The following is a 21,491-nucleotide window of genomic DNA, read 5'->3' as shown; positions in this document are numbered from 1 at the left end:
GAAACTGGAAGATTTGTGACTATTACAGCCATCAATTTGTTTTAAAGGGCACATACCCTCGTGCTTTAGGCTCAGATTTGTATTTCAAATGTGGTTTGTTGAAAAGTCTGGTGGTAATTTGCTAGCAGAGCTAAATGTGGGAGGTAGCGGGAAAACAGAGGCTCATTGAGAGCAGTTATCGTGGATCCCAATAGCTGTTTTGTCCAGGGAACCAGTGTGATACTAACTGCCTTGTTGGCCGACACAAATATGTCACCCCTGCAAAATTCTATTATGTCTTTTAGGTTCGTTCTATAGATCTTTCCATGTAGGAACGCTCACCACCCATGAAGCTCTTCCTGGAAGTATTTTTTATTGGTCAGGTAGAAAATGAAACTTGATTGAAAACAACAAAACGGGGTCGACGTGACACGAGGGAAGAGCGGGTGCGCTGGGAACCACAAGGTTGGCGGTTAGAGCCCCGGCTGCTCCATGTCCCATGTCGAAGTGTCCCTGAGCAAGACACTTAACCCCAAAAAAATGTAAAAAAAAGCATCAGGTTAAAAATGCAATGTAGGTCGCTTTGGATAAATGCGTCAGCTAAGTGACCTGTAATGTGATGTAAAACCAAAAAAAGAGAAATGCATCAGGGTTTCTAAAAGGCAGACATTTTGGGTCCCATTAAACCAATATGGCTGATTTCAATAAGAGAAAACCTTTTAGACCGCCAACCAGCACACACAATAAAGCCCAGATAACCAACACGCTTTTGTCACATTTGAATATGGGAAAGACACACCGTCATCAGGCGGTCTAGCAATATTGCATTTGCAAAATCTTTCTGTGCTCTTTTCTTAGAGCCATAAGCACGTTGATGTGGTGCCTATCTTATGTAATCACAACACAGGCAAGGAGGGGATTACAGCCTCCTAATGGCTTCATCAATGTAAATCTCCTGGATAATACCAATACGATTGGATGTGGGAAAACACACACGTTGTTGAACATTAAGAACAAAATGATTGACGCACACAACAGGCTTTGGACTGAGTTGGCCCACATCGCCACACAGACGTCAGCCATAATTTACTGTACAAATCTTGTTGTCTCTGTCATTTTTTCATTAAATCATCACTTTTTGTGAAAAATGAATGAATGAACGAAAAGCTTAGAATGTGTACAAAGATGGACGTCGCAACAGCCCCCAAAAGGAACTTTTTACAAATTACTTACAAATGAATACATCCAATAATGGTGCACCACCAGCAACAGATTGTAAGATCGCCTCTATATCTAACGTTTAAAAAAAAGAATTAAAGCACAATTGCCTCATTCATATTTTGTTTAACAAATCTCTCTCCTTTCCCAAACGTTTGTATGTATTATAGTGCTTCACCTGTGTGTGTGTGTCAGTCAGAGCGTTGTCTCTGTGCACAAAGAGAACCGTGTAGCCGCCTGACGGTGCACCCCCACCATCTGCATAATTCTCTGCCAGAGACAAAGACGGCCGCTGTGTCATCCTGCATGTGTGGACTTGAGGCTGTAGCATTTCAAATGTGTCAGTACGTAAACGGGAGCCGTTTCAGGCAACTGGCAAACACACTTTCCCTAATGAGCAACCGTTGTCTTGCATGTACGTATACGGTGGCACAGCTTGTCATAACGCCGTTTCTCTATCTAACCTCATCTCACTGAGAAGACAAGAGGCTCAGAAAGGGCGGGAGACACATTATTTAGTAAGCCTGCGTTCCTCCCAACATGGCCTAGAGTTTTGTGAAATTGATTCCAAGCGAGCGGCGCTTCGCTCTTGACGGCATTAAAAGATACAATTTTGCTACGTGAGCGTTCAGCGCTAAAAAAAAAAGGGCTTCCGAGGCTTCTCCACATGGGCGCCGTGTGACGGAAAAGATGGCTGCAGACTCACACGGCCCCGTCTGCGGGACTCCCTTGTGCATCTGTCAATCATGCAGCTCGTCGATATGAGCCTCGGCGCCTATTAGCCTCGCCGTGTGGTGCTAGAATGCAGGAGTGTGTGTGTGTGTGTGTGTGTGTGTGTTTGCTGAAGCTCTGTCATTCATCCAATCTGTCCACCTGGTTAGATTTCAGAATCAGAGCCACCCCTCGGTCGGTCTAAATGCCGTGTGTGATTGATGCGTTAACGTTAGTTGACTGACTGCGAATGACAAACAATTTGATTATTCATTTAGGTTACGTATGAAACAATTAGCCACACGTGTGCTGGTTCCAGCTGCTCGTCGGTGACTATTTTCTCCTAATCTCTTTCTCTTGATTGAAAATTGGATTCATTTGTGTCATTAAAAAAGATGGTGGAAACACATTTGCACTATTCAAATTGAATAGGAATTTGTTGTCATGTTCTCATTCCCAACTCGTCAAGTACTGATGGTTGCTCAGGTACGACAGTACGGTTCAAACTATGACTCGGTTCCCCTCCGGGGTCAGTTTTGACCATTATTATTATCATTATTGAGTCGATTCTTCTGTGATGGAGGCGTAAATGGTAGAACCCAGGAGCTTCTTCCAGTTCAAGTCTTTTATGCAACACAAAGGAAATCCTTGACCTCCAACGCACACTAAAGTTATCGCCAATAAGGGCATTCTGAATGCATTATGTATGTGATGGATTATGATGACCTGATTATCTCATACCTATAGTTAGTAGTATTGTTGGATTAGTCATTGACATCAAATAGATGATACATCTGATCCACAGTTTTATTTTCAGTATTTTTGATCAAATCCAATGATTTTAATTGGTTTTAAAGTATTTCTTATTTTTCGCTTAACGTTTATTTGTTTGTTTATTTAAAAAAATCTAACCAATGGAAAGCATCAAAAGAGCGATATTGTGAAATCACTAAATTTGAGCTTGATTTAGGTCAAACATAAAACAAATAATGCAAGTATCTGACTAAATACAATCAAAAATGTCAGTTTTCAATTATTTGATTCACTTCCTGAAAATAAACAGATTTGAATAAACAACATTTTGCCTGCGAGCGATTGAAGGTGAAACCGTCTCTGGATACATTTATGCAGAAGGTGCAGTGTTGTGTTTCCACCAATGCAGACACACACACACACACACCTTTGGCTCACCTTCCTTCATGGTTCAGTTGATGTTCATTTCAATCACACCGCCTTCACTCTTCCAAACACACACACACACACACACATGGGTACATGGACACTCCACGTCAGCATAACCATTTAGAAGCAGCGTCCTGCAAAACACCCACGAATTAGAATGTGCTTACATGTATTTACCCGGGTGGTAACGTGGAGCGCAGTATAGCTATCACTCCTTTCTCCATGATGCATTATAGAAGCTGCATTATGCACACTTTTAATGCCAAATAATAGATCAGAATTATGTAGAAGATTGTGTAATGGATCTAAATGTAAAGACATCACATTGAAATTGTGTTTTATCTCCAAACTCAACAATTTGAAGTGGTATTAATAAGTGGATTCTTGTGTTCATACATTTCATCATAATCTGCCTGAACGAGGTGGGTTGCTCGATGGAGGATACGGGTTCAATGCTGAGACCCGATAGCTGGGCCTCAAACAGCGCATGAAAACCTCGCCCCGTTTCTCTCTCGCATTGAATTGGGGGGGAAGGTTTGCAGAGATCAGAAGAGCACGAAGGCATCGTGACGCCACCCAATGGTTTACGGACTGCCGTCTTGGGGCCTACTTATCATAAAGCATACTGAATGTGATCGTGTTGTAGGAAATTTGTGCATAAGAGGATTTATGCACAAGGGGAGTGAAGAAAATAAAAGAAAATGCTTTAATGCAAACACATTTCCAGTTTTCAAATTAAAAGCTTCGAGTGTCTTGAACCAAGCAATCGTTGCCTTGCAGACTTGAACGTTGCGAATACGTTGCCGGTAGGCAATCTGGATTGTTGTAGAAAGATCCAATACCAACATTGCGTGAGCCAATAGGGTTGAGCCAACGAGAACGAATGGCGAGGTGGCCAGTCATCCACCCTGAGACCTCCATCTTTCTCTGGCTCTCTGTAAAGACGCACTCACACACACTCTACGGCGCCAACTGGGTTGCAACCTAAAGTGTGCAGCATCACAAATTCATGACCGGGCTCTTTGTTCATTTTTGATCATCCGTTTGATTCTTTTTATACTTTCAAAATATTTCCCTGAAGCTAAGAGGCTTCATTGATTCGGTACGCATCCCTTCGAGGCACAACCCCCCCCTTCCTCTTCCCCTAGACATCCTCCCCTCCTCTTCCCTTCCTCTCCCACACTTCCACTTCCATTCTCTCCCTCCTTCCCTCCCTTCCTCGCTCCCTTCCTTCCTCCCCTCCCGTGATCTTTTCCTAAAGCCTCAACGCGCAAGGGAGGATGTAGCACGGCGAGACCTCCCGTCGTCGGTGGGAAAAAAGGGAGAGACCATTGGCAACGCAGACGGAGGGGGACGCAGCAAAAGGTATATGGTTAGAAGGTAGTAGTATGGCGCCTGCTGGAGTCCTTCCCTCCCCCTGCCCCCTCCCTCCTTCCCTTTGCCAGGGTGGTACGACCTGCAGGATTACAAAACAGCCCTCCCATGTGTCTGCCTGCTCTCTGTGCCATCCGAGAGACGAGCAACACCGAGCTCCACCGTCGCAGCGCTGGTGAGGGCAATGGAGAGGAGGAGGAGGAGGGGAAAGCGATGAGAGAGGGAGGGAGGGAGATGAGAAAGAAAGAGGGAGAAAGTAACACCAAAAAGTAATAGATGCCAGAGAGAAAGGAGAAAGATGGAGGCACAGTGCGCAGGCAGACAGAAAGAGTCCTGGACGAGAGTTTTGAGCGATAGCCATAGAGGAAAGCGGGACGCCGTGAAGCACCGGCGCTGTCGGAGCACGTCCAGCCCCACGCGCGGGCCAGAGGGGGGGAGGGTGGTAAGTCTCACTCCACTCCACCAGACATGCAACTCACGCACTCATTCATGCATTTACCTGCTAGGGTATATCCACTGGACCTCTGTCTGCGAGACCTAGAGGCCAAAGGGCAACACGTAGTGGACACTTTGGACCACCAAAGTGCAGCAGAAGTTTATCTGGACGACGATGATGGCGGTAGAGACGCTCTGATCTGGGCAAAGCCGCGGGTCAAAGGCTTTTTAAAGAAAGACCAGCAAATGGCGTTCATAGCTGGTCCTCTGCTCCAAAGGTCACCACAACCATTTTCTCTGCACGTTTTAACATCCTCCACTTGTGGTGGCACTTTTCTTTGCTGGACCCCCTCGGATGGTCCCCAGATAAGAGAGCAGAGAACCAGTCGTCACGGGATGCGGGTAAGGGCGGAGGAAGGGAGAGGGGGAGCTTTTCGCCTCGTGCGGAATCAATTTCATATCATGTCTGGCAGGCTGTCATGGAATCATTAGGCAACCCCCGCCCCCAGAAGACAAAGAGATGCTTTAAGAGGCCGTGTGTTTGCGTGCGTCCCTCCGGGGGGTTTGGGTTGGCGCACCATCGCCCTCTCATTTCTGCGCTCAACCAGCAATTGGGCCCTTAACCAGGTTACAGCGGCCATTCCAGGAATCGTCTTTGAAGTTTTCTCCAGGCTAGAAGAGAGAGAGAGAGAGAGAGAAGCTCCAGTTCCAGGGGAAATGTTGTGGTGATGATCAGCAGCACTTTAGACTCAATTGATTTACTGCGTCGCCAGGCGAAAGGTCGCTTCACAGGGGAGCGACCGGGAGGATGGAGCGGGTTTTATTGTCCCATTGAAAAGGCGCTTCCTCGGGTCCAGTTGGTTTAACCCCCTGAGCACGGGGGGCTCGGCAGCGGCCACATTAGCTTCCTTACAGGTCTTAAGGGGGACAGCTGGGTGACAGAGGTCGTCGTGGTGAGAAAGGGGGGAGGGGGAGGCGGGGCCATGGCCAAGTGGTTGCCATAGAGATTGCGGGGGACCCCTGCGGATAGTGCTCACCTGGTCTAAAGGGAGCACAGCGATCATTTTCCAACTGCAGCTGTTTTCCGCTTCGCCTGGCGGTTTAATCTGCAACTAGACGGAGCTGCTTTCTGGTAATGAGGCCGAGCTGTGTTCCTTCATCCACTTTCACCCACGCTGGAGAAACCCAGGCTTTTCCTCCAAAAGGGGAAGATTTTGCCACAACAAAAACCTGATATTTATTTATTTAATTATTATTTTTAAGTGTCTGAGCAGAGCAAAGCTAAAGTGTGTGTGTGTGTGTGTGTGAGCTGCTGTCACAGTTAGTAGCAGCTTATTAGCAGGCCAGAAGGTCTGGATATTTCCCCTCTGGTTTCCCCCCCAACAATTTAGCCGCTTTGATACACACGTTGTACGTTTTGTGTACTTCTATAGTAATACTGTATTATCATTATTCATTATCAACACAAACTGTAAATTTGTAAATCATTTGAATATCTCTCATGAGTTCATTATTTTTTTGCTGCTGCATCGAGATTTTATCTCATTGCGTTTTATTAAACACCGGATGTGAATTCAAGTCTGGATTCTGAAAGTAAAAAATAGCAGATGTCACAGCAGCGGTTCAACAAATCAAATAGACGTCGCTCATGAGTGTAGTCGGATTTCATCGTCGGCCATTGTCTGTAAATGCTCGTTCATCCGCCGCGCCGAGACGGGGAGCGTTTCTGTCGGCGGCGACTCACGGGAGGATCCAGCCGCAGTCGTCACATCGCAGGTTTTACCTGGTGGCTGTTTGTGAGCTGGCCGTGGAAGGAGGGGGGGGTGTAGCGTGCACGGGAAGTGTGCGTGAGTCAAAGGCCTGTTGGGTGTGGCACTCTCTGTATAGCAACGTATTTGTGTTAACGCTGTGTTCCACCAGATGAGCTTTATCTCCGATGTCACATTAACTAGAAAACCATCTTCATTCTTTATATTAATAGGCTTGTTGAATACACATTGTGTTCAGGAAACATGTCAGAGATCAAACCAGCCTTGCCACAAATACTTATATTGGTAAGTTAAAATAGTTTAACGCATATTCTAAGAGTGTTGGTTGTGTACTTTGTGTTTCATGGTCATTTATTTTCAACAATTGTAAATTTTTCATCTCCCGTTTTGTTTGCTATCTTACGGGTGTATGTCGGTATTTGTCAGGATGGCAAATGAGAGCCGCATGGAGACGATGGGTATGTTCTGATTTTCCCTACGGAGAACATATTAAGTATATTTCTCACCAAAAGTTTCCCATTTTATAAAAAAAAACATCCTCATATCTCATACTCAATATGTGAGCATTAGCAGAGAGAAATTAACATATGTATAATATGTTTGTATTTTTAATTCTCACTTCATTTCTATCGGTGTGAAATTATTTTGTCTTTAATAAAGAGAATATACGTGACGCTGAATGAACGCCACATTAGCTGCTTAATGTGAAATGCTACTTTAATTATTAATGAAAATGACCACACCTTTTTTACCACCTAGTTATCGCTTATGTTTCTTTATTGCAGTAACCAGTTGTTCAGTCTGGCCTGTTGGACAAAGACAGCTGGGCTATTGTTTTAACAACAAGTAAAAATACAAGCGTAAATATAAGTAAAATAAGCCCCTTCAATACAGTTCAGCAACAGCTGGGTGGCAGAAGCAGAGTAATGACAGTGTAATGTTCCATGCGGCATTTAATACCTTTTTTACCAGCCCACTGATTTATATTAATATAAGTAAAACGACTGTAAAAGGGACAAGACGTGGTGCATTTACTACTCAAAAGGCATATAATTACCTTTCTGCGGCAATGTAACGCACACATCTGACACATGTGTGTGTGTCACTTAGAGGACGTTTACGTCCTTTGTTCTTCGTCAAAGAGTCAATAACGAAGACAGTCCAGTTTAATTAGATTTTTAATGAGCAGATTAACACATCACCACTCTGACTCATTGCGAAGAAATTGCTTCAGCGCTCAACAAAACATGTTGTAAAAGTTGGTTTTTGTTGTTGTCTCATTCCTGTGTCACAAATGGGACACAATTTTCACCCTTTTATTTCAATTGACGACATTTCATTTGAGATGTTGCTTAATAAAACCATTACGGACGGTGTTAAAGCATATCAGATGGGACTTTGATTAATTAAGACAAATAATTAAAAAATACAATTCAAACGTTGCAGGTGGGGAAATATGACGGTGACTGTTGTTTTATATCTTTCACTAAGTATATCAAACAAATGCAGAATAACATAAAACAAATATTAATTACCTGGTTGATAAAACCCTAAAACGGCATTCAACTTTGGTGCTGTAACGTGTTTGTGTGTATTCGTAGAGAACGAGACAGAAAGTGTGTCTGCACATTATGCCTGATTAGTTGGACAGATTGTAAATGTTGCTCCAATAGAATCCTGACCTTTCACCCTTTAGTGTTCTCCGTGTTCAAACATATGCGGGACCAAGTCCTGGTCTCTCACACGCTCACAGACATTTTCCCATCAATGCAAAGTGCCTTAAAAGGTGTATTCTATCTACTGACCAACAGGGGGCGGGCCCTTTGGTTGCAAAAAGAAGTCCGATTGTAGAGATTTCTATGAGAACTTTATGGTTCTCAATATGTGAGCATTTTGAGAATCGAACCCAGGTGTTTCAGCTAAATGGGCGAAACACCTGCAGTCAGCTGGAACGAACCGGCGCCACTCCGACCAGCATGACTCCCAAAACATGTGTTAGCTTCTATCTCGTGGAGAAAAGCTCACTGGTCCAGCGTTAGACATCATACTAGCAGTATATTCATTCCTACCCACCTTCATAAAACACCCTCCTGCTTAGGGAGCCCAAATTGGCCGATGTGGCCGAGCCGAGTTTGATTCCTCATCAGAGCCGTGTTAAAACATCCAACAGAGTTTCTCCTCCGCTGTAATGGCCCCGTTACCTCCATTAATAATGCAGAGGGTGTAAAGTAGATGTGGCCGTGCAGCCCCCACGGGACCAATAGGACGGACGAGAGCTGTTTTCCTTCCCAATGGACGTGCAGAGAGGTTGTAAAGGTCCCCGTCTGATTATCCTGACGCTGAACACCCCCCCCAAAAAATACCAACTCATCCTGTACCGATGCGTGAGTTCCATCTCCTTATCGTTTCAAAATAAACCACCTGGATCACAGGAAAAGCTCGAAGCACCATAAGGAGCATTTTTTAAATAAACCTGTTTTTTAGACTGTAGTACAGTAGTATAGTCAGTATAGTATAGTTTGGATTCAAATAAGTATTTTTGACCCATGACTCTGCATTAGTTAAATAAGTTACCAATAAAAGCACAGTAAAACAAGTCAATATTGACTTTTTCCTGTGTTTGTCTGACCATCCGCCTGAACCTCGGCCACACACGGACCTTCTTGTTCGTACATCGGAGCTGGTTGAAAGATAAAGGCTGCTTTGTTCGTCACGGCCAGACGTAGTTTGACGGGTTGGGAGTGAGAACGGGATGGAAAGACACACACACACATTCACGTACTGCATCTACAAATATAGTACAAACGTACACACACTCATCAGACGTGACAGTACGCAGAGAATAGCTGATGAGGAACAGGCAGCGGAGGGACATGCTCCGACCACATGCTCTCACATGCATGTCTCGCGCATCACATGGTCACATGCTCTGTGAGTGGGAGTCTTTGTGTGCTGTGAGCATATAGTAGTGCAGGATGAGTGTGTGTGTGTGTGTGTCTGTGTGTGTGTCTGTCTGTTGGAATTTACGGAGAAAAGGGAGGCTGCAACAAGGCAGACTGTCGATGCTGCATGTTTTTTATCCAGACGCTGTAAGAATATTTCTGTTTGTGTGTGAGAGTGTGTGTGTGTGTGTGTGTCTGTGTGTGTGTGTCTGTGTGTGTACTCCTACATGTTTCCATCCAGACACCGCTACGTATACGCATGGGAGGGGTTATGAGAACAATGATGGGTTTTCGTTTCTCCCTGTTGGCACGCAGTGTGTGTGAGCGCATATTTGATGTCCGTGTGTGAGCGTGAGTGAGTGTGTGTGAGTGTGTGTGGGAAAAGCAGTGGACTCACACACGTGCCCGTGGAACTGAAAGGTAAGCCTTTTTCTTTCTCCCTGTGTCGATGGATTCCTTTAGAGATTGGCTTAATTCGATCGGGACATTAGTGTTTGTTTTGAGAAATACTTCTTGGATATTCCAGAATCCTAACAATCAAAGTGATGGATGATCACGCTCATTTTTCTTTGTTCCAGTCGCCCGTCTTGCGCTCAGCGCCCCCGCTAACCTCTCTTTACTTTGAGCACTTTGGTACTTAGTGTGGCTTAAGGAGCTTATTGGCTCATAGCAGTTCCATCATCCACACCTCCCGTTTGTCATGTGTCATTTTGATGTGTGTGTGTGTGTGTGTGTGTTCGCCGTGGGCTATTACAACCCCCCGGAGACAACATGCCCTCGGTCCCACTTTGTCAAAAGCGGTTTATGACAGTTCCCTGAGGATGCAACCCTCCATTTTTCATTGTCTTCCCACGCTCTTCTCAAATACACACACACACACACACACACACACACACACACACACACACACTGTACACCCTCAGCGTTGTGTATGTATGCATCACACGTGATCTCCATATCAAAGATTGTCTCCAAAAGCAGTTGCAATGGGCGGTAAACTTTCCTTTCTAATTTGTTACGGGTTACTAATATTAGCTGCTGGCTGTGTGATGGGAGTTGGGAGGACACGCGAGAGACAGTGAGAGCGTGAAGAAGGGGAGTGTAAAGAGTGTGAGAGGGTCATGGAGTTGAAACAAGCGAATAAAAACGGAAGCAAAAGGATGGAGGATTGAAAAAAACGGAGCACAAAGGAGTCAGGACGGAGAGGAGGAGTTTTTTTCATACGCCTGGTTGCTTTCTGCACACAGCCCCCCCCCCCCCCCCCCCCCCCTCCCCGGCCCCCTTCCCCCACACCCTCTCCAATCCATACACAGAGCCACATCTCTGCCCCCCCCCCCCCCCACCCCTCCGAAGCCTGGTCACAGGCGTAGTGGCCCCTTTGTTTGACATGTAGCCGCACACAAAGGCGCGCCAAGCTGAAATAGCGCTGGAGAGACGAGGCGGCGCTCACACGCCCTCTCATCAGGACCACTTCTGATTGGTTAACACCGCCGGCTCGATGCCGGGGAGCACGATTTCTGTTAAATAGTTAATTTGTCAATTACCTCTGAGATGACAAAAGAGACACTTTTGGCATCCGCTGTGATGCCGCTGCTTCCAGGAGCAGCTGCGTTGCGACCCTCTCTGCTCAGACAAAAGACTTGCTATCGACTCAACGAGCGAGTCGAGTGTCTTCGGGAGTCTTTTAGAGACGCGGTATGAGTCGTTTTACCGCAATCAATTTGATGTTTCCACTTTTGCATTTAGAAATTGGAGCCATAGCGTCGATTGCAAAGAGGAAAGGGGGAAAAGGAAAAAGAAAATGAGATTCAGAGTAAAAAAAAGCATTTCAGGGATGAATTTGGAGCAGTTTGGAGACCTGGACAATTACAAAAAGTTTGGTGGTAATTTGTCCGAGTGAGAGTAATGGAATTGCTGCACCAGCCTGTGTTTTTTGATCAGGTCACAGGTTAAATGCTTGGTGCATTGCCAGGGCCCCAACGGAGGAGCAGCTGCTATACTCGTGCTGAAGAATAAAAAACAAAACAGGATAAACTCCTCACATGCGCTCCTCAGTGCTCCCATGGCCCGGGGAGCAGGGCTGCGCGGAGGCTTCCGACACCTTTCACGAGAGATTAACCCCTCTGTGACGGAGCAGCCATCTTTGTTTGGTGCCGGGAGACACTTTGTTCTCACAGGACATTGAACAAGAGACAAAGAAACAGACTGAACGGAAAGAAAATCGGCAGAGAACGATGGCAAGAGAAGCACGTCATCCCGTTGTGTTGGCGTTACATCTACGGTGAAGGCTCCGTCCATATTTCGGGGGGGATCTTTTTCAATGAGATGACAAGCTTCCTGCAGGAATCTGTTGTCAATGGATTTCACGCCGCGCTCCTCTTAACAGGGGATTTAGGGCGCTGGCGGGCAAGAGAGCAATATCTGCCACCCGAATGTCAGCACTTTTAAATCTGCCAATTCAACCGCGAAACACTGCGGAAAACACTGTACAAGACAGTTTAAGGCATTAGCTCTGCCCGGCATTGTGGAATGTAAAAAATATATGAAAATACATCAATCTTTACATAAAAAACAGCATGCTGGTGTTTAAGAGCATGATGAATACAACTGATGATTAGGCTTTCGCTCCGGAGGTGTAAGGCAATTCTGTTTAAAAAGCTCCTTCTGAACAGGCAGAAGCCCAATCTTGCATTTTTCAATATGGAAGTTATTACCACAGCAGCTAATCCCACACACGCTGCTTAGGTACTGAGGCGGGGGGGTGAGGCATTAATTCCAGCTGAGGATGGCAGGTATGTTAAAACCAGATAAACCGAGACATTATTTGAGTGACAGTTTGCCAGTTGGGTCTTATTGGCGGGGGTGTGCGAGAGAGAGGATTCATGCCTCCCCTCCTCCGTCGCGCTGGTTCGGGTTTTCTCCCCCTTTTGCTGTCCAGCGGGAAGCCCGAGGGTCACACGAGAGCGTCGGCGTCAGCCTCAAAAGCCTCTTGACCCCGACAGAGCCTTGAAATCAGGGCAATGTGAACAGGGGTGGACGGGCTTTTTGCAGACCAATGGCCCTTGTTTGTCACTTTTCAAGACTTGGATGACTTCTGTCAAGATTCACTGATTCTTACAGTTTGGCAAAAAGCAAAACAAAAATCTCTCTTTTCACAGAAGAGGTACTGAGGCTCTGAGTCAATACAAAAATCCTCCGTCACTTCAAAGCTATGCGCTGTGCTCGGTCTTGCTGTCATTTGAGGAGCCGGCGGAGGTCATTTTGACCAGAGCCTGGAGCCACAGCGCGTCCTCCTCCTATTCCGATCTCTCTCTTAGACTGCCACCATCCCGTGTCCTCACTCCTTGAGGGCTTTATTTAATTCCTGTGACTTTCACAAGTCTTAAAGGGTCGGCTCACCTAAATTCTGAATAAACTTGTTTTCTCACCTACATGCACATTTGAAGGAATTTTTTTGCCATGTGCCCACAAGAGATGTCGCTCCGATAGATCAATGATTTAAATATGTTTTGGGTGAAAATGATTTCCTGTTAAAACTGTGAATTGCCAACTGGGATATTAACTCCATTCACTGCCTTTGCATCCCGGCAGTGACTCTGACTTCTAACTGTTAATATTTTGGAGGCATTTTAAGGTTATAAACTATTAATAAATTATGCATATGGATTTAAACTGTAAAATGAGGTAATTCCTTGTATTTTCTAATCCAAATGTATTGTAAGTATCTTAATTAAAGCACAATATATAGAAAGGGTAGAATAATAGGTTTTTTTTAGATTATATATAAATCCTATGCATTTAAATAACAATGTGTTTTTACCTTATTTCAATCAAGTTTTCAGTTTTGTAAAGCTCATTTCAGATTATGCAAACAAACAATGAGTACAATTAGAAAAGCAATTATTAAAATGGAAGACAGATATATTTAAGAAAACCATGAATAATAAATAAATGTCTTTTCACCAAGGACGTTTTTTTACACCCAGGTTATGTCAAAGCCACAAATAATCATTTTATAATAACAGTTTTTTTGGAAAGGCTTTCCTGTCACATTATCGCTATGTTGTATTGACGGTTTTCTTTACAGTTTATTTGGAATGATGATATTGCTGTACAGATAATACTATTCTGACTTAGACTTAAACCTCCATTAAGTCCATTTTGTGTGGAGTTATCTACCACGGCCTGATCTCATCTCAAAATTGGGCTTCCATTCAGTCTCCTTCAATGCTTAAGTCAATAGCCTCTTTTTGTCTGCTCATACACCAACAGTCTCTCCTTCTATTGGTCCACAGGCAGCAGCTGCTTTCTCCCAAGCCAATCGATGCTGATAATCATAGCGGGGACATTGACGTAGAGACGGGGGGCCGCATGGCCGCATGATTAATGAGCTTATTATCAACGCAGAGTGGACCTTGTCACAGTTGCATCACCTGGGACAGAGACAGTCGATGTTGAACTCTTGTGATTTATTACACTGAATTTAAAAAAGCTACAATTGATGCACGTGTTTGTGGATGTTCTTGTACTTGCTACATAACGAGGACCGGATCAAGTCTTTAACAAAAGAAAGGGGACTTTTTTGTAAAGTGCTGTATGAGGGTTCAGGTTAGCTTTCTATAAGGAAATAGGTTCATGGTAATGGTTGTAGTTATCAAAAATTGATGTCAATAAGGGTCCAAACAAAGGTTGTGATGTAAAACACACAGCACTGTAATAATCCCTCTAACATATAAACCAATTTCATTTTTTCCTTTCTTCCTGCAGGCCGGCTGTCAGCAGCCCTGGAGCCGACTGAGAGGTGAGGAACTGGTGCAAATGAAACGTGTACTGCCAAGTGCTACTAAAGTACTACAGTTAACGCTAAACCAAGTCTCACCATGAGAGGAACGGTTTTACAATAAGGGGACCTGCATTCTATAAAACAAAAGAAATGAGAGTCCCCATAGCGTAGCTGTGTAAACATGTGTGTGTCCCCAGACCACACACACACACACACACACGCAACACACACACAGTCCGTAGGGAACTTGCTAGACATAATACACAGTTACATATAAGTAGAGGTAATAAGGTTGACTCAAAGAGCGCCTTCTTATTCCCATAGCAAAAAATGATCCTTTTTTTACTAAACTTTTACTAAAAGTTTATATCTTTTGGCAACGTCCTCTCCAAATGTACACAAACTCCTTCATGAAGAATTACTTTATAGCCTTCTGGGCTGGACTCGACCTCATAATCCTGCTTCTATTTGGTGGACCTTCTCAGCAGCCATGACTCACAGTATTCAATTTAAACGCCTTGAAGTATTTAAGCAAATTACATAAACGCACCAATATGATTTTAGTTGAGCAACTCAGGCCTCCAACTCCTTATGGGATTAATCACTTAATCGCCAACTAATTTCCCCCTTCTTCCATCCTTTCCACATTAATATAGCAAGAGCTTTATTCTGTCACCTGGCTCAATCAACGGTGCTATATTGCAATCTTATTACAGATTCTATCATTTAATATGGCCTGGAAATGAGTCGAGCCACGGCGCTGCCCTGAGGTACTCATCTCCCATTTAAATGATTGTAGTTAGTATTAGCGACGCACTTTGACACACATGCAAGCTACCAGTCTAAGCGGAATATCAGATTTCTTTAGCGTTCTTCTCCACTTCTTCTCCACTTTATTTCTATCTTTCAACTCCTCCTTCATCGGTCTCCTAGTTGTTGCTCCTTGCATCCTCCTCGTCTGTCTTTGGATGGCAGCTGGTTGAGTGGTGCTGCAGCGTGCCGCGCCTCCCAAACATCCGGTCTGAACCGGCGAACGGGTCGCGAGTCAGCACTCCTCTCTCCCTTCCCCTCTTTTCCCTGCTCGCTCTGCAGCGCAAAGGCTCCCTTATCATTATAGACATATCTGTATTCAAATTCATCAAGAAAAGTAAAAACATCAGTATATTCGTTGATGTATTTACTGCAAACACGCTTAATGCATAATTCATTTTCTCCCCCACAATGTAGATATTTATAATGTACAGCCGTATGCAATTTATTGTCATGCCTGACATTTCTTTATCTACTTCTTCTTTATCTTAACTTGTACAGTAATATACGTACACAATGCACACATGTGAGTGCACAGACAGGCGCTCGATGAACGGTCACTTGATGCCACTTGGCTGAGGTAAATTGTGCATGTTTGGGTTGCTATTTTCCACAGTGATTTACTTACCATTTACTTGTCTAGTGAGAAGTTTGTTACTTCCGTATGTGAAAAAATATATCTTGAGTGTCTGCAGCTTCCTCAAAGCCACAGAGCTTTAGAAAGCAGCCCATGCAGAGCGACAGACACAGACCAGTGGCTTCTTCTAATGAGCACACTGTTGTCGGTCCACCATGGGGACCCTGCTGTGGAGCTGGCACGACAATATCTTCACAAGTAATTAAACACTAAAAGGCACCTTGTTACACAAGAAAGTTAAAGATATACACAGCTCAACGAAAACGCCTTTTTTTATTATCCCCCATCTCTCATTTGCTTTGAGATGCAGCGCGGTGAAGCTGGTTCAGGTTTGGACCATCTACCATCCCAGAAAGAGAAAGTCTTCTATTTATAGACGTTAATTATTCCTCCTGCGGCTCTGCCACTGTCCGGATGGACCTGCAGATACTGTCATCTTCACTTAGGAAAGTAGATGCGGATCGTTCCCATGCTGATTCACCGATAGTAGAAACACAGCCTGCAGACTGAGGACAAAACTACCGCCTTTGCCTTGCCTGCAGACAATATGTGTGGTGTGTAATTAAGGACGCAACTAAACGTTTTCACTATTAATGTGTAGATTATTTAATCGATTGTTCGCTCATGTGAAATCCAACATTATTTGACTATGATTGGATGAAGTTAAATCCCACAAAACCTGACCTTGAGTCTACATTAACCACAATTTATTTAAATATGGAAACAAAAAATGGTTTTATTATAAGAAGGAAATAGTTTTTGATATTTCAGCCTGGATTACAGTTGTAATGTCCTGACAAGGAGGAAGGAGGAAGTTGATGAGCGGGCGAAACAAACAGTCGACCTATTGACCTATTTTAACAATTCGTTAAACATTAAACCTTTATTAATAGGTACTTAATTCAGTCAAGTAATGGTCTTTAGTTTAACCGTACCAAGTTGTTGTGTATTTCTTTTGTTTTTCAGCTCACATGGTTAACCAGACATTTAAAACCGTAGTCCGGGAATAAAGCCTCAAAACGTCATTGAGAATGCAGTTTAATTGCATGGGAACGTAATTATTAGGAGACGGTTACATTTGTCCTATGAAATGTATTTGGGTAAAAGTATAAAGGAATTTAGAATGGGAGCAATCAAGTAAAATGCTAATTCCTCAATTGTTTTTATGCACAAGTCATTTCATCTGAAATGGGGCTCTGTCCTTTCATCCTAAGCTTATTGTACCTGTCAATCATTCCAATCCACCTGCCTTTCAAGGAGCCCAATCTGGAGGTTACACAACCCGTGAGCATTTCGCAAACGCGACACACCCACATCTCTAAAATCAGCTGAAGCTCCCGTGGCTGCGACTTGGCCGCTACTTTCTCTGTGCAGCTCCTTTGAAACATCTATCATTGGTAGATGTGGCGCCCCGGATTCAGAGGGACGTTGGATTGGCAGGCCGGGGGCCGCTGTCAGCATCATCTCTGTCTCCTCTCCTGCTTCGGCAGCCGGCTGCTCCTCCTGCGATAAGACCCGAGTTAGTTCTGGGCCTGACGGTACTGGACTCATTCTGGCTCTGAGCCTCTGTGTCCGCCTGCTCGCCAAGCGCAGCCCGTTCTCCTCACTGTCAGCCAGCCAGTCGGGGCCAAAGCTCATCGAGCCTCTTTGTCCGTCTCTTTCCTGTTTCCTTTTTTTCACTTAGCCGCTGGGGAATCGCTCCGTATCCTAGTTTGAAATTTAAGTCAGAATTGATTCACACAAAGAGAAGAACATTACAGTTAAGGGAACTTAAAATGGTGCTAAACTTCAATGGTGAGACGAACGGCGTTAAATCGGTGATGCCAGCGGCCGGCGCCGTCTGAATGACTGATCTGAATAAAACGGACACAGAACCATTAAGGAAACCAGAAGCTTGCTTTTCCTTCCCCTCTCTGACAAATATATTTGTGTGTGTTGTACTTTTTAATGCCATTTTAAATTTATCTCATAGCTATTTTTTAGCTGTATCTAGAATAATGTAAGGGCAATAATTTAATGAATAAGCTGCAGGTGAACAGGTGTGTGTCGGTGAGTGTGGTGGAGAGAACAAGTTCTGATTATCTTTGAAATTAAAGCTTTTTTAAAATTTCTCCTATATATTAATAGACCGATTAATCGTTAGTTGCAGCCCTAAACGTTCCATAAATGACACATCACTCATGCGTCAACAAGGAAAAACCTGGCTCACCGGAAGAAAATTCCAGCACAATGGAAATCAATTTTATTATTAACTTTAAATAAGCCGTTGCCCGAAAGCTTAAAGCTCAGATCCTGGACTGCTTTCCCTTGTTCTGAAACCGTGACTCACTTCTTCAAACAACTCGGTTTCCACTCCCCAAAACACACACAGCGGCTCCAGCTCACAACCCCTCCATTGTCCCCCATGAGAGAAACACAAAAACCTTGGCTCTGGAATGAGCTAGATTGTCTCAGCTCCGTGGCGGCACACAAGTTGATATTTCCGGCGCACAGGGGACACAGGGGACACAGGGGACACAGGGGACACAGGGACAGCTGCCTTTTGTCCAATAACAGCTTGGCCCCCGGTGCCTGCTGTCAGCTACATGGAATCCAAACTCAAAACGAAGTCATGAGTCTGTGCCTCAAGGTCTCTGCATGTACAGTAGCGTGAAAATGACGGCTCGGGTCATTTAGAGGAACAATGGCCCGTTTCAGTTCAGGAGTAGACAGACAGTTGCGTTACACCTCGGGAGGGTGTCTGGCAGTTGTGCAGATGATGAAGACCATGGGCTCCATTCTAATTGTCCGTATAATGGGTGCTACAGCAGAGCAACGGGTTCTAAAGTCCAAACAACCTTAAATTGATGAATAATATTGGTGAGATGGATCATCACACTCATAGGACAAAGTCAATGCCCATCCTTCATAAATCATTAATACGCTTGCCGCGATGCGACGGCGACGAGGACTCCGCTCTTTGCGTCTCTTCGCGTCTCACTAAACGCTGACGTGTTTTTGTGTTTGCCGCTCTGCTTTGTACTTTAGAGCCACTAACTCCCCACTTTCTACTCTTCCTGGCTGAAGTGTTTGTGGCCATTATGGCAAGTGACATTCTTTGTCTGAAGGACACTGGCGCTCAGCCGAGAGCTGCTGCCGTTTAATCGAAACGGGGTAGAGGATTTTCTTTTGGCACGAAAGCTCGACCAGAAAGGCCGCCTGACCTGAAAAGAAGAGATTAGGAGGAAAGCGTTGCAGGGGACATGATGTTGAGTGTGACGGGGCAGTTTGTGGTGGATTTAGTAAAGGCCTGAATCATCCTGGGGGGTCAGACAGATGACAAAGCAATGATTAATACAGCGGTATAAGGTTATAGTAACCATAATAGCTGTGTGTCTGCTGCTGTTATGTATGTCAACCTTTATTAGGGACATCTTTTAATTCACAGTGTTTGATTTCCCCTGAGCAGTAAAAAAAATCTATTAATGCAGTATTTTACAATTTGTTAAAAAAAACATTTCCTATAAATAGGATTCTTTTTGCTAAACTCTTGTTTGTGCAACACCCAATAGCTCCATCCTCGTGTCAAATGCACATTGATTGATCCCGAAAGAATAAAATATGATTATTTAGTCTTTGGAAACTAAATTTGGAGCATCCTCTAAAATCACGTGTAAAATGTTTATTCCGCATACTCTCATGCTCCCAACAGTATCGATGGTTACAATAACTTGAAGAGACACGTACATAGTTAATGCCTCAAACCGCAGACAAAATACAGTATATTGCCGTTATCCGTATTTCCATTGTTGATCTCACCCAAGAGCCAACCAGCGTCCTATCTATAGTTCATAAGTGACCTAATTGGTCACAGCTTTGTTCACAAGTGCATTCTGGGTACATGGGATTGCTAATTGAGTTTTCTATTTCAGTGGCAGTGTTAAGAAAGTAACACACGCAGCTGGGGTTTCAAATTGGGTTTCCAATGTCGATGACCATGTAATGTAGTGGTAAATGTGCTTATGGTTTAGCTCACGGGTCCCCAACCTTTTTTGCCTCATCATGTTAGAAAGAGAGAATCTGGTCATTTTACAAAATAAAATATTTTGCAGGATTTTTTTTTTAAAGAAATACGTTTGTTTTTTTCTTCTCTGCGGCCACGGTGGTTGGGGACCCCTGGTTTAAATAACCAGGTCAATGGATTGACAACATCACACGTATGTTCTTCCATCACCAAATACTGCAGTTTTCAGTACCCTACATTTACTGGACAAATGGTATTACCTTATGAAATACCACAAAGAATTGCTTCTACTAAACTACCTGATTGTATGTTAACTAGTAATTGGTGCAAGCGGGTGTAAGCCCACAATACCTCGACTCCATTTCAGTTTTAAATACGCAGCAGGTTGCTTCAAGGTGGATAACGGCTTGCTGCTGTGGAAGTTATTCTCAGTGCCATCCCGGCCCTGTCCTCGATACCAAAGCACTTTATAAATAGGCAACTAAATAGGGCGCCGTTACATCTGAGCGCTGCTGCCTCGTGTCCTGCAGTTTTCACGAAGAGGCTCACTGAAGACAGTCACAGAACCTTCTTCAGTCAACCTATTGAGCCTACTGTCATTTTTGCGGCTCTCCTCGGGTCAAATATTGCAGTTTATAAACTGTTTCCAAAACCATATATACTTGAAAAGCTCATTTTCTAATGAATTCCCCGTTTTTCTGCAGGTGGGTGACAATCGCTTCAGTGAGCGGTGAAGAATTGCTGCTGTATTCGCACTTCCCTCCAGTGGAGACTTTGTGCACGGCGGCCGTCCGTCCGTCCACCACTTCTCAAGCCAAAGAAGCACATTCATGGTGTCTTATCCGTTCAAATAAGAGGCGGGGGAAGCTGGTTGCGCTGCTGTGTCCCCTGAGGACAATGGACTGGACGGTGTCTCTCAGCGGCTTGTCTCTGTCACCGAGGACGAACTCCTTCCTCGCGCGTGAGGGCGGGGAGGGTCAGCTGGTGTTGTGAATCAGGCCGCTGAGGTGTCGAGACACGGCTTCTTCACAACACCAGGGTTCCTCCTCGCCGCTTCCTGCTCCGGTTCATCGCAACCATGAGATGTAAGTCGCTGCCATGTGCAAAGTGTCCTCGTTTCCTGTGCCTGTGGCTTCTCCACGTGCCAGAACAGCGTCCATGCAGATACATCTTTTTAAGTCATTAAGTCTTTTTTTAAACACCAATGATGTCACTCACACTGTCGGCAGATGGTATCATGGATGTAAAACAGGATAAGACTTTTAAGAAAAAAAATTTTATGAACAATAATGCCACATAACGTCAGTCAGACATCTTCTTCTAACCCTAAGGGCAATTTAGAGTCACCTAATGCTCAGAACATGTCTTTGGTCTGTGGGAGGAAGCCGGAGTATCCCCATGGGGGGGGCGGGGGGCATGCATATTCTACACATCACGCAGCACATTAGGTAACTAACTAAATGTTAGCTACTTCGATGAAGTTACTTTAGGGAAGAAAGCAAGTATGAAGTCACTTTAAATGACATTAGATGTGGTAATTCCATTGCGTAACTAAGCCAACATTGACTCCTTTTGAAAGAAAATTCTGCACAAGCTTTTTTACCCTGTTTATGTTATTTGCTATGCTTAACAAAGTTGGTTTGTTGCC

At 44.3% G+C, this 21,491-nt stretch overlaps 1 long non-coding RNA gene across 1 annotated transcript; it reads left to right on the top strand.

Moving 5' to 3' along the window:
• Positions 1-4,765: 4,765 nt before the first annotated feature.
• On the top strand, positions 4,766-20,688 carry LOC144389791 (uncharacterized). The gene is made up of 3 exons (XR_013453939.1): positions 4,766-4,906; positions 14,378-14,411; positions 20,548-20,688. It is a non-coding gene; the product is annotated as an uncharacterized LOC144389791 (long non-coding RNA).
• Positions 20,689-21,491: the final 803 nt, after the last annotated feature.

Source organism: Gasterosteus aculeatus, chromosome 20 (assembly GCF_964276395.1).
Source record: "Gasterosteus aculeatus chromosome 20, fGasAcu3.hap1.1, whole genome shotgun sequence".
Taxonomy (NCBI): Eukaryota; Metazoa; Chordata; class Actinopteri; order Perciformes; family Gasterosteidae; genus Gasterosteus; species Gasterosteus aculeatus.
The sequence above is the reverse complement of the archived record's forward strand: the minus strand, read 5'-3'. Positions and strand labels throughout refer to the sequence as shown.